At 43.7% G+C, this 13,396-nt stretch overlaps 1 protein-coding gene across 4 annotated transcripts in view; it reads left to right on the forward strand.

Moving 5' to 3' along the window:
• The window catches only part of ELMO1 (engulfment and cell motility 1), a 533,506-nt gene that overhangs the window by 20,368 nt on the left and 499,742 nt on the right, over positions 1-13,396 (forward strand). Inside the window, exon 2 of one of the 4 annotated variants that reach the window (XM_046020712.1) lies at positions 4,200-4,284. The exons of the other annotated variants lie outside the window; for them this stretch is intronic. The gene's annotated coding sequence lies outside the window, so the exon portion shown is untranslated. The remainder of the gene's footprint in view (positions 1-4,199; positions 4,285-13,396) is intronic. 4 annotated transcript variants of the gene reach the window in all.

Raw genomic sequence — 13,396 nt, forward strand, 5'->3', positions numbered from 1 at the left:
CCCAGCATCCCTAGGATGCAATGATATTGATATTAAATGTAATAGGGCTGGAAAACGGTCCCTGGAGAGCAAGATTTTGGGAAACGCTGATGTAATCCAAAGGCTGCATTTTGCCTGTGATGAAGCTCGGCAGGGATCCACTTGCCAAAGTCTGTTTAGTGGCAAGACTGAGACTGGAATCCCAAGTATGTGACGTTCGTGAAGAGTAACAAGAACAGCTAACATTTATTGAGTGTTTACTGCGCATGACGCAGGGGGATTCATGTACATTATGGGATTTTATTCTCACTGCAGTCCTTTGTGTTAACTTCTATTAATATTCTCGTCGTATAGATAAGAAAATTCAGTGCTTAGAGAGGGTGCATCCCTTGCCCAAGGTCAGAGGGCCAGCAAGGGGCAGAGCCCACCGGAAAGATGGCCTGCACATCGGCTGATCTTAGGTCAAAGAGAAGAGTTAACATCAAAGAAGACCCTGGAGAAGAGATCTTTTTGTTAGGAGACCAAAGGCCTGTGGAGCAAATATTTACCGTGAGCTTAACATGTGTGCTGAGCCGCCAGGTGCCAGGAGCCCAGAGAGCTGCCCCAAGACTCTTGAGAATGAAGGGTTTGGTAGCCTCACTGAGTGGGGGACTCCCGTAGGACTTTCTTGGGGAGATTCTCTTCATATATTAGCTTGGTAAGTGTTGAGAAGCCTGCAGTTAGAAACCTGTTTTCTTTATAATATTGGTTTTCAAACGCAGTTTAACCACAGGTTCCCTTTTTCTTCAATAAAACCTACTACATTTTGCAGAACCAATATTCTGTGGCGCAAGCACTTGGGACCTAACCTAATCCTTTAAAGCTCATTTTACACATGAGAAATCTGAGGTCCATGATGACTTGGCCAAAGTCAAAACTAGTAGTTGGCAGAGTTTGTGTCATTCCTCTGCTCTTTCAACCAGGGCCTGCCTGGGGCCAAGCCTTCTAGGAACTGGGGCTTAGCAGTGAACAGATGGACAAGAGAAAGATCTATGAAAATGAATTGGTAATTTTAGGTAACAGTAAATCTATGAAAATTGGAAATTCTTACTTTTTCGGCTTTCTTTTCGAGACAGAAGGCACCCCTTTTTCGTCTTTGTTTTCCCTGTTTCTAGCACAGGGAAGGAATGCATTTTCAGTAACTGTTGAATAAATAAATGAGCTGTTGATGATTTGGGTTTTTCCTATTATGTAGCAAAATGGGCAATTAAGAAAATGCCAATTGCTGTTGGTTGTGGCGTATGTTACTCTTTGGGAAGTTAAAAACAAAATGTTTTGGGAGGTCCGCGGACGGAAAGAGGTTTCTTGGTCACCCCTGCTAAGAAGCCCAGTTCTGAACAGCATCGACTTCAGACAGTCATTAGAGGACAGGTACTGTATGACAGAAGTCATGTTTGTAAATCATCTCTATAGGTTTCTCAGCATTGCTAAATTGTCTCATGGCCTAGAATTTTCAGACCACATCTGCTTTTTGATTCCTGGGCTTTTGGCCATGTTGCTAAAGTGTCAGGATCTCTAAGGTTCTACCCAAATTGCTAATATCAAAAGATTCTTGAGAGTATAGCTTGTTCAGATATAAGAGAGGTGGGACAGAGAATCTTATTACATGGCCGGTCCTTTATGGCTTGAATTAGGGAGTACCTGTGGGTACTGGGCAATCTGTCTGGTGATTTTTCTGAACTCTGTAGCATGCTGTGCCTTCTCAATCTCTGCCCGTGAGTGCTGGGACGGGCTAATGGAAGGATGCTTTATATACCCAAGCATATGAAAAATGGCTGATGTTAGTACAGTATGAAGGTTCTAGGAGTCCGTTGGGCTAGACATTCTGAGCTGGCCAGGTGGTCAGCCCTAGTAGGAAAGATCTTGTCAAGAAGGTCAGTAAAGCAAATGGCTTTTCCACTTGCATAATTCCTCCTCTAAGGAATTTGTGACTGTGGAAAGGCATTCTGCTATGGAGGAAATGATGGTCTGACACCAGCATCGTCATGGCTCTTTCCAGTTTGCCTTGCTATCCCGGGAAGGAGGGAAGTGCTGAGATGGACCTTGCTCAGCATTCCACAGGGGGCTCCTTGCTTCCAAGGGACCCCCCTGGAGGTCCCATGAGGTCCAACTGCAGAGGCCTCAGGAAGCACTCACCCAACACGTCATCTCAAACAGATCATTTAGTTTAGGCGGGCATTTCAAAGAAAGGCATTTTCGTGGTTAGAAATGCAGCCTTAATTTCAGAGAAGGGCATTTTAGTGGTTAGAAATGCAGCCTTTCTGGTGGAGGGCACTTATAATTTAAAAGAAGAGAAAGGGAAACGAATCTGACACCATCTGTCAAATTCATTTCTAGGTTTCTCATGGAAATCTAGGTTTCCCCAAGAGGGTGTTTCCCTGAGAAGGGATTATTTCATTCTGCATGGCTCTGTGCATCACAGCAAAATCAGACATCTATTTTTGGGAAGAAGAGGCAAAGAGGGATTGGGGTAAGTATTTGAGAAGTAAAATAAAATGGAAAGCTGCAAGTTTTATTTAGCCTCAGAAGTGAAAGCAGAGTTTTTGGAAGTTAGGTCAAGAGACACAGGCTTAATTGTATCTGTAGGAGTTTCCTGTAAGCTGGAAGAGAAATGTCTGACTAACAAAAAATGGTGAAGTGATGGCATATGTTATTGAGGAGAAATGGTGGATATTGTACCCTTCCATATTTTAGGTAAATAATCTGTAATATAGAATGCATTGGTTTGTGGCAAAGAACGTGGTACCTAGAGCTGGAAAGAGCCAGACCTGAATCCCACCTCCTCCATTTTTGATGTGAGAATTTAAGCAAGTTATATGATGGCTTTGATTCACAATTCCTCATCTGTAAAATGAGGCTTGTACTACAGACTCCTAGAGGATGTTATGTGGTGCTTAACAGGCTTGGCACATGAAAAATGCCCAATAAATGGTAGCTTTTATTAGGAACTATAAACAGAAAAATACCTAAATAGTGTCCACCACACCTGGAGAGGAGCTCTGAAATGCCCTTTGGAGGTGCTTTCAGACCTTGTGACTTGATTCACTATGGTGTCATGCTTGTCTGATTTTTTTTTTTTAATTTCCCAAGGAATCTTACATTGAATTATTACACTATAAGAAATGGGACATTTTGGAGTTTGCACAGTCCATTCCAAAACCCTTTTCCTAAATAGGAAGACAGGTGTTGCCTGCAGCCTCTGACTATGTGTACACCTGTTTCCACATTTTGAAATTCAGCAAAACATTTAAAATCATGAAAGCCACTTGCTTCATGACGAAACACAATTCCCTAAAAGTGTTGTGTGTTCCTGCCAACAGCTGAATGGTCTAAAAGAGGCAGGAAAACCACATGAGCTTCTTTATTAATGCTGTCGATGTGTTGAGACTTGTATCAGGTCCCTCGGGCTAGAAAGAGACACAGAAAAAAAAAAAAAGAGAGAGACACACAGATTTGGGAGAGGGGTCTCAGATGAATTAAGCCAATAACTTTCAATCTCTTGGCCAGAGAGATGTAAATTCTTTGTCTAAACACAGCAGAAATAAGACTCTCTCAGGTCTGCAAAGACTTGGATAAGTAATGCAAACTCACTGCCTTATTGAATTTATTTCTCTGGATGCTGTATATGTAATTGGGAATCGATAAGTATTGTTTGCTTGCCTTGTGTAATGGTTTCACATTGGGGTAAGGATGAGTCTGTGGTGTCGAAAGAGAGGAAAGCTAATTTTCTTATGCTGGGATTGGCTTTAATCTTATTAGCCAGATGTTCTAACCATTATAGCTAATCAGTCAGATTGGGCCACAAAAATCTCAATTGCACAACGTAACTGGCTTGTGGACTGCATTCTTTAAAGGTCACCATTTGTATGGGACAGATGCACCTCCTGTCTGCATGTTGGGAGCACAGGTCGGCTCGCTGCTTTCCCTCAGGTCAGAAACTCTGCCGCCCATGGCATTTGGCCCTGGCTGCTTGTGGTTAAATCACAGTGCATTGGTTTGCGCCAAACACAGGGGACCGTTTTGGCCAGCGAAGGTGGTTGACCCTGCTGCCTGGATCTATCCTGCTGCTGTTTATGTGGTAGGGCTCTTTCATCCCCGTCTGCTGGAAGAGCATGCAGAAAAATCCATTGCAACTACCGATTTTGATAAAGCCTTTAATTTGCCATCCCTTCCCTTGGCAGCTTCATCCGCTTGCTGCATATTCAACTCTGAAGAAGCCCGGGTTGAACTGAGGTGATGGTTTCAGAGCGGTCTGGAGTTTAAGAGGTGTGATTACATTAGAGACTTGCCAGCCTTGAGTCTGCTTGGCTTCGAAACCTGGAGGATTATACTCTCCTCACAGGGAGAGATTTATGGCCCCTGGGGAGAGAACACCGCCTCCGGAGTGAAGTGTGATATTTTGATAAGGTGCTTGGGGCGGCGGCTGGATGTAGAGCAGAGTGGGTTTCTGATGGGTGCAGGCAACCTTGAGCCCTTCTGGGGGATCGTTACGAAATGCGTGTGCACTAGGAGATGAGGAAATACGTGGCAGGCAATATAGAAAGGGTCGAGTTGGCTCACATAAGGAAATAGGGAAAAGAAGCCATCTGAGAGAGAACTTGGCATCTATTTGGTATTTGTGTCTGTTTTTCTCTTGAAATGGGCTGATGTGTTGGCAAGATGCTTCTGGCTGTTGTCTGAGATGGGAACATCTGTGCTGCTTTGCAGGAAACTCAGGGTTCTAAAGTGTTAGGTGGGAGCCCTCTAACTGCCACTCACTCAGTCTCTTCGTTAAGGAGTCAAGCCTCTACTGCTCAGAGTGTGCTTTTTAAAGCAGGACTTGGCTTATGGCTCTGGGCTTTACTTTTGCATAGCACACGATGGAAGAGTTTCCAGCCATGAAATCCAAGGCCCACAGATTCAAGTGTGCAGACTTGAGGCGAATCAGTTTTGCTGGCTTAGTGGGGAAATAAGACTGAAAAGATGCCGAGTCAGCAAGGTAATTGTGACCCAGGCCTGCCAGCAGAGCCTGCAAGAGGTGTGGCTCATTCCTGGGAGGCTTGCTTTAATTTAGCCACTGCTGTTACTGGAGACAGATTCAGAGTGTAGTGATGGGTCGCTTCATGTCCAGTGCTGGTCAGTGGCGTCCCCCTGGACATCCACACCTGGCCAGCATGGTCCCTGTCTCCTACCCATCTTCCTTCCTCCAGAACTCAGTCACGGTGGCCAAAGATAGAGGGGGTTGGAAAAGGTGGTTTCATGATGTGCTTGGGGGAAATGCAGTGGATTTCTTAAATACATAGCACCGTGTCTGCCGCAGCCCTAAATGTTCTTCCTAAACAGTTGTGGATCCAGGTTTTGTGGGGTCTGAAGCTTACGCAAGTTTGGGGCTCACCAGAAAAGAATGCAAATTAGGTACAAAAGTGAATATTCATTTAGAGTGAGAAGGGAAGGTCTTCCTCAACAGAGAGGCCATGCAGATAAAGGTTTTCTTAATGCCACCATAAATGTAACACTGTTCCCAGATGTTCAAACATGAAGTGATTTTTCCCCTGCTTACAATGTAACCAAACTGTCCTTGCTCGATCTACCCCCCCACCCCCCACCCTGGGAACCAGAAGCACTTGTGCTAGACTGGGCACAGCAGGCCAGCGACCTCACACCGCCTTCGGAGTGAGAATTGCTGCAGCCTTTCTGGGGAGCCATTTGGCTTTTTGCACGGAGAGCCCAGGACCCTGAATGTGCTTTGATTCAGTGGTCTTCCCTCGCCTTCTCTGTGTGCCTGCAAGGGAGCTGGGTGTGTGGGTCCGTGGAGGCAGATCTGGAGGGATCTTAACCCAACCATGCTTTGCTCCCTGATCCTTAACTTCGCCAGACTGAGCATTCCCTGCACTGATAAAATCGGCAGGAATAGAGCCATGTGTTGATAGCAAGATTAGTTGGGATTATGCCTTAAAGTGCTTAGTGTAGTGCCTGGAACCTAGAGGTTAATATACGTGGTGTATTTTTTATTACCATTCACACCAGGCAAACGAAGATCTGTGTTTGAAGATGTTCAATCTGCATTAGTCATATGTAAAAAAAATGAAAACACCCTGTCTGGTGAGAGGTAGAGGCTTGAATTATGTCATCATACAGTGTAGACTGTTACAGTAATTACAGAAGATAAAACATTTTATGCAAGGAAAAAAATGCATGTAATAGATGAAAATAGAATGATATGAAGCAGTGTGGCCCACTTAGGAAAATGATGAGTAAATTAAAAAACACTAAAATTTTGAAAATGTTAGGATTGGTCATTTCTGGGTGATAGACATATGACCAAACTTTATTCTCATCTTTATAGTTTTCTGCATGTCACAAATTGTATGTAATTATTTAAATAGTGATATTACTGATCTTCCCTTATAAATAGCAATGTTGCAGCTTTAAATTTGCCTAATATTTACTGTTTCTAAAGTGCCGTCACATCTCATTTAATCTTCACAACAACCCCAAGAGAACCACGAAGAAAAACACTTACATTTTTAATGGAAAACAGATAAAACAAAGAAACCCATCCAGCCACTGCAAACTGAATTTATTGAAATTTCCAGATAGCATAGTTACATAGTCACCTTCCTTGAAATTTGTCTCCTTCCTCATGTTCCCTGATTAATTCTGCTGCCCACCAAGCCCTGTAACAAAGGTAAATTACTACTCTCTTCTCAATTTATATGGTTTTCTATTTAGATTTTTAATGACAGATCTTTTACAAGTATTGGTTTGGATTCTTTTTTCATTTCTATTCTAGAACTTGGAACCGTTGCCTTGTTCGATCAGAAAATGCTCTCTGCATTTCAGCCAAGGAGTTGAGAAATATACACTTTGGGTCGGAGCCTGCCTACTTCCTGAGCAGCTGCCTGTGCTCCCTGTCCCCCGCCTCCCCTGCGGCTCCAGCCCTTGGGGGCTGTGGAGTGGGGCTGTTGGAACACTCTCTATGTCCGTAGGGACCATCACCTCCTCGTCAGCTCAGCCTGGATGCTCTTCCATCCTGACTGACTGGTGTTCTGTACTGGCTTCTGTTTTGTTCCACGCGTGGAATCCTTGCCATGATAACCCATTGAGAGCTGGTCCCTTGGCTCAGACCAGACCCTTCCTCCTGGCCTTAAGGTTCTTTACTGCACAAGCTGACCTTTGCTTCCCACCTAAGCCTGGTGACTCATGTCTTCTTCTAAGACCTACATGAAGACTTCCCTGAATCTGACTGCCTGCCTGCACCTGAGATTATCATGGTCCTAGTTTTGCCTTCTCCACATTTAGCCCTGCCCAATGCTGCTGACTTCAAGTCTGGCCCGTGGATGCTGACTTGAGCTAACTCAGATGCATCCTTGGCATCGGTATCCAGCAGTAGACAATTCTGCTACTGCAGAGCGCACTCCCTCCCAGCTGTGGAAGTGGCCTCTCTCCTTGCTTTTGGCCTTGCTCACGCCAGGGACCTGGGCAGATCCAAGTCCAGGTTCTGGACGCTCCCATGGGTCTTACTTCCCTCATTGCAATTCACTGGCCCGGGCCACCAGATACTGCACTTTGAAAACACAATTTGTTTTGAAGTTGTTAAGGGCTTGAAGGACAGCAGAGTTGCAGGCTGCTGGGGGTGCTGGAAATTGGGTAAGCAGGGTGCTGATCTATATCTAAGGGTAGAATCCTCTTACTTCAGCTGTAGTTGAAAGTATCTTTCAGGGCAGTTCAAAATATGTTGCATTTTCTACCTGTAACAGTTTCAAGTCTATTAAAATATCCTGGAATAGAAGTTTTCCTGTCTTGTCTTTAACAGACAGGTCAGGTTAAGTGGAAAGTGTGGGCAGGGAAGAGAGAGTATTCAGGGAGCCTGGGTGGCTCTGTTAGATTCCTAGGGCTGCCTTAACAAATTGGGTGGCTGGAAACAGAAATTTGTTCTTTCACAGTTCTGGATGCTAAGAGTACAAAATCAAGGTATTGCCAGGGCCTTGCTCCCTGGGGGGTTTCTAGGGGAGGATCCTTCTTCAGCTCTTCCAGCTTCTGGTAGTTCCGGGCGTCTCTTGATTTGTGCATGACTCCTGTCTCTACCCCCAACTTCATGTGGCTGTTTTCTTTTTGGGTGTCTCTGTCTTTGCATGGTGTTTTCCTCTTAAAAGGACACCAGTCATATTGGATTAAAGCTCACCCCAATGGTCTCATCTTAGCTTGATTCCACCTGTAAAGACCCTGTTTCCAGGTAAGGCTACATTACGTTCGTTCATAGATACTCCAGTTAGGGCTGCAGTGTAACTTTGGGAGTCACAATTCAACCTGTAACAGTTGCCTCAGATCCAGTCCTGCTGTACTTACTCTAGTGGTGTGGCCACCTGCCAGACTGCTTAGGGTCTTTGTCTCCTTGGCTTTAAGTGGAGATAATAATAGTGCCCTCTAATAGGATTGTTGAGAGCATTAAATGAGGTAATACTTGGGATCGGATCTGGCTTAGAGAGTGTGCTCGGTAGGTGTTAGCTTTTATGGCCAGTTACTTCCCGTCCTTTGATTTCATAAGCTAGTTCATGAAGAAATTGAGGAAGTGAATGAGTCACACTCAAGCAACACTATGGTAAAGCAGAAGTTAATTCTTTTGATGCTGTGACCCATGGGACTTATCTGTGCACAAATTTTGCTTCCAGGGTTGTTGTCAGGACTGAGTTTGCCAAAGTGTTTGCTTCATGGAAATCTCCCATGCTGCTCTTTTTTTTAAAAAAAAATTTTTATTTATTTCTTACTTTTTTATAAACATATAATGTATTTTTATCCCCAGGGGTACAGGTCTGTGAATCGCCAGGTTTACACACTTCACAGCACTCACCATAGCACATACTCTCCCCAACGTCCATAACCCCACACCCCCACTCCCAACCCCCCCTCCCCCCAGCAACCCTCAGTTTGTTTTGTGAGATTAAGAGTCCCTTATGGTTTGTCTCCCTCCCAATCCCATCTTGTTTCATTTATTCTTCTCCTATCCCCCTAACCCCCCATGTTGCATCTCCACGTCCTCATATCAGGGAGATCCTATGACAGTTGTCTTTCTCCGATTGACTTATTTCACTAAGCATGATACCCTCTCGTTCCATCCACGTCGTCGCAAATGGCAAGATTTCATTTCTTTTGATGGCTGCATAGTATTCCATTGTGTATATATACCACATCTTCTTTATCCATTCATCTGTTGATGGACCATGCTGCTCTTTTAAGTGAATGCAAAGTAACTCTTGGGCAAGTTCTAGAGAATCTAGGCCTTGAGCTGGAATGAGCAAGTGTGTGTATCCTTTCAGGGTCTTCCCGTAAGACCCTGATGTGGTGCGATGCATGTGGTGGCCTGGGTGAGTGGCACTGCTGCTGGCATTCCAGGGGACACGGCCTGGGCCATCGTGTGAGGTGGCTGCAGGTTCTTTCCATGGTTATGTGGGGTTGGCAGGTTACACAGTCATAGGGTGAACTTAAAACATATTCTGCTAGCTTAACTCTCTGATGGAAATGGGATTCCCGAGATTCTAAACCATAGCCCACAGCTTTGCAGAAAAGGTAGATATATTATGTTATCCACCAACATAAACCTAAGAGTTGTTCTCAAGTCAGCCTGCTGTTTTCTTGCCCATGTTGTCTTTGTGGAGTTTGTGACATCAGTTTTATAATTGGCAGCATATCTGACTTGGAACTTACATGTTGAAGGCCTAAGTACGTCTTAGCTTTAGATTGAAGTCCAGTAAAGGAATGATCTGTAGTTCATTCCCTTATTTCTGGTGTAAGTCAGTTGCAGAACCGGAAATAGAGGCGAGAGTTTGCATGCTCATTTCGTGAGGTGAGCATCTGAAATGCCGATTATTAAGAAAGATTGTAGATTTCATCATGGACTATACTTCAAACGTAATTTTATGTGGGTCTATTGATGTTCTGGGAATTTTGTACCAAGATTTGTTGAAGATGTGCTGTAGCTATTTGGTTTATGAATTGTTGAGGTGCTGTTTATTTTTAATATACTCTGTTCTTTCTTCTTCCCAAAGCAAATAATCAAGAATTAATGTTTAAGTGAGATTCACTTACTTTATATTGAGAGCTATTATTACTTACGTTCCTTTTTCCTTGGAGCCCTGATGTCTTTTGGAAGATAAATCTTTTTGTGTACTTTTTAAAATATATTAATTGTTTTTCCTTTCAGTATTACTTACTACAACCATAGCCATGAATGTGATCACACACTTACCATATGCCAGTCACTGTGGTCACGGCTCTAGATAGATTATCCTTATTATTTAATTTTATATCAGTACTAGATTTTTAAGGAGTGTCAGTTAGAATTTACATTTTATAATGAGGGTTTGAGGCCTGAGCAGACAAACTTGCCAACACTGTAAGTGGTGGAACCAGAGTTTGAACCCTGATACTCTGACTTGAGGTCCCATGCTTCTCAAATCTTTGTTTTCAAGGAACTGCAGATGCAATCCAGAATTTTTCAGTGATTCAGAAGGCCCCTGCCTTTTCCTGTAACGTGAATTTTGGGCCAGTGGATCGATTCACTTTGCTTAATTTGTTTTGGTGAGGTTGACGTTATGCTCATTTGCACAGGCAGTCACTGAAAGCAGCAGGGGAGATCCAAGGAAGTCTCTGGGTTGCAGGAGGAATTAGCATGGAATTAAGAAATTCACAGGTTTCATACATAGATAACCTTGAGAACTGACTCACTTGTTACTGAGTATGTGTTTCCAAACAGAATGTTACTTGCTTTTGTGTAATTAATAATACCAAGTCAAATCAACTTAGATAACTGTTTTCAAAGTTGAATAGGTTTTGTTATCTTTTGTTTTTACTTCAGGAAGGTCTCAAGGCTTTGAATATATGCTATGTGCATTGCAAGAGAAGAAATAACCATTAAGTGTTTTTGGGAATGAACCTGACAAATGTTTGCTTATTTATTTGTTCCTACTTTATTCTGGCAGGTAAGGTTTCTCATCATGCACTTAGGAGGTGTTGTTTTAGATTTTTACAGTGTAGCTGTTAAGACGACTTTGATTGTAAGTAACAGAAGACCCAGTGCCATGTGGCTATGTATGTGCGAAGGTTAGAGGTATAGTGAGGCATAGAATTCATCTAAGTCTGCCACTTTCTAGGTCATTTAGGATTTAGGTCATTTAGGACTTGGTTTCTTTTTTTTCCCGTTTCTGCCACTGTTGAACTTTGGATTTCGACCTGGGGCAGCTTCCCCTAGCAAATGAACAGGGTGGTGACCAAAGAAGGCCTGAAGAAAAAACCAGATCTCTTTTAGGAAGAGTGAACCGGCACATGGACATGGTCCACGTGACTTGGATATGCCTAATTTAGTTTTTTTTTTTTTTTTTAGATTTTATTTATTTATTTGACAGAGAGAGATACAAGTAGGCAGAGAGGCAGGCAGAGAGAGTGAGAGGGAAGCAGGCTCCCTGCCGAGCAGAGAGCCCGATGTGGGACTCGATCCCAGAACCCTGAGATCATGACCTGAGCCGAAAGGCAGCGGCTTAAACCACTGAGCCACCCAGGCGCCCTGCCGAATTTAGTTTTTTTGTTTTTTTTTTTGTTTGTTTTGTTTTTATAAAGTGGATGTGGCAGGGGAAGACAGTTTTTTTTTTTTAATTTATTTATTTGACAGACAGAGATGACGACCAGGCAAAGAGGCAGGCAGAGAGAGAGGGGGAAGCAGGCTCCCTGCCGAGCATGGAGCCTGATGTGGGGCTCGATCCAAGTACCCTGGGATCATGACCTGAGCTGAAGGCAGAGGCTTTAACCCACTGAGCCACCCAGGTGCCCCCCGAATTTAGTTTAATGAAGATATTAATTCCAGTTTTTCTTTGCCTTGTATGTATTGATATTCTAATGTGACGTATAGGGTCCCCTTCCCCCCAGCTAATATTTTCAGTGAATATTTCTGTAGTTACCTCTAAACACAGAAAAGGCTTCTAACAGGATACTCAGAGGTGTGAGTCTGAGTATTTCAATTTCCCATGTGTCAGTCCCATAGATTCGGTACAACATTCGTGTTGGCTGCAAACATCCACGAAAGTTTCTAAGTTTTCTTAGCAAAATGAGTCCTGTAACGACATTGGACCCATTCATTGTTATGTGACTCCCATTTACACTTAATATTATTTTGATGTGGTCGTATCCTGGTGAATGTAGGTTGACTTCTCTTCATTTACCCTTTCAATTTACAGCTTTTGTGTTTTCTCTCAGTTCTCAGAAAAGTGCTGAAGAGTGTTTTCCTGAATGACAGGTGAGGGGCAGCGAGAAAAGGGGAACTGTGGGCTGTAAGTTTGCACGTCACATGGACACTTGTGTTTTGGCCATGGGGATTTTTTCTGAGAAGTGAGAAATGGCTTCAGATGACTCGGTTCATTTGCTGCTTGCCCTGTTTATTCGCCACATTGCACCAAGAGGTGTTTCCTTCTATTTCTCAGTTGATCGACTGGATACCTGTGACATGCAACAAGGTATTCTGTGTGGATTCCAGGTGATGAAGACTTCCTTTAGGAACACAGCCTTCTCAGGGTGCCTGGGTGGCTCAGTGGGTTAAAGCCTCTGCCTTCAGCTCAGGTCATGATCTCAGCGTCCTGGGATCGAGCCCCGAGTCGGGCTCTCTGCTCGGCGGGGAGCCTGCTTCCTCCTCTCTCTCTGCCTACTTGTGATCTCTGTCTGTCGAATAAATAAATAAAATCTTAAAAAAAAAAAAAAAAAAAAGAAACACAGCCTTCTCGATGTTGCAGTCTGGTCAGGAAGAGACAAGCACACAGATAACTCAAGCGAGGCTCAGAAGTTCCAAGGGGCTGGGAGGAGGGAAAGATTCCCAGTGAGCTGAGAAGTCATGCCTGAGTGGGGGAAGGGACAAGAATAGGGACTTTAGACAGGGCAAGTGTTAGCCAAAGGATAAGTATTCTAGTTTGGCTAGAGCCTAGATGTTGTGAGTAAAAAAGAAAAAGAAAAAAACAAACAAACAAACAAAACTAGTTGAGTTACTTCTTGTACTAGTGACTTATTGTTTAACAGTTATCCCAAAACTTAGTGGCTAACTCAACAAGAGTCTTCTATGACCTCTCTTTGTTTCCATGGGTCATGGGTCCAGGAATAGCTTGGCTGGGCAGTTGTGGCTGAGGTTCTGTCCTGAGGTGGTTCTCAGATGTCAAACTGGGCTGGAACATTTGCTCTAAGGTCGCTCATTCACATGCTGGTTAGGTAGTGCTGGTCTTCTTGATGGGAATGGCTGGCCTTCCCTAGAACCGAAGTTTGACATAGAGTCAGTCAAGTGGCAGCTGTATCCGTTTTGGGAGGTAGCCTTGGAAATCACACAGCATTATTTCCGAAACATTCTCTGTGTTAGAAAAGGCCAGTC

This window comes from Meles meles, chromosome 10 (assembly GCF_922984935.1).
Source record: "Meles meles chromosome 10, mMelMel3.1 paternal haplotype, whole genome shotgun sequence".
Classification (NCBI taxonomy): Eukaryota; Metazoa; Chordata; class Mammalia; order Carnivora; family Mustelidae; genus Meles; species Meles meles.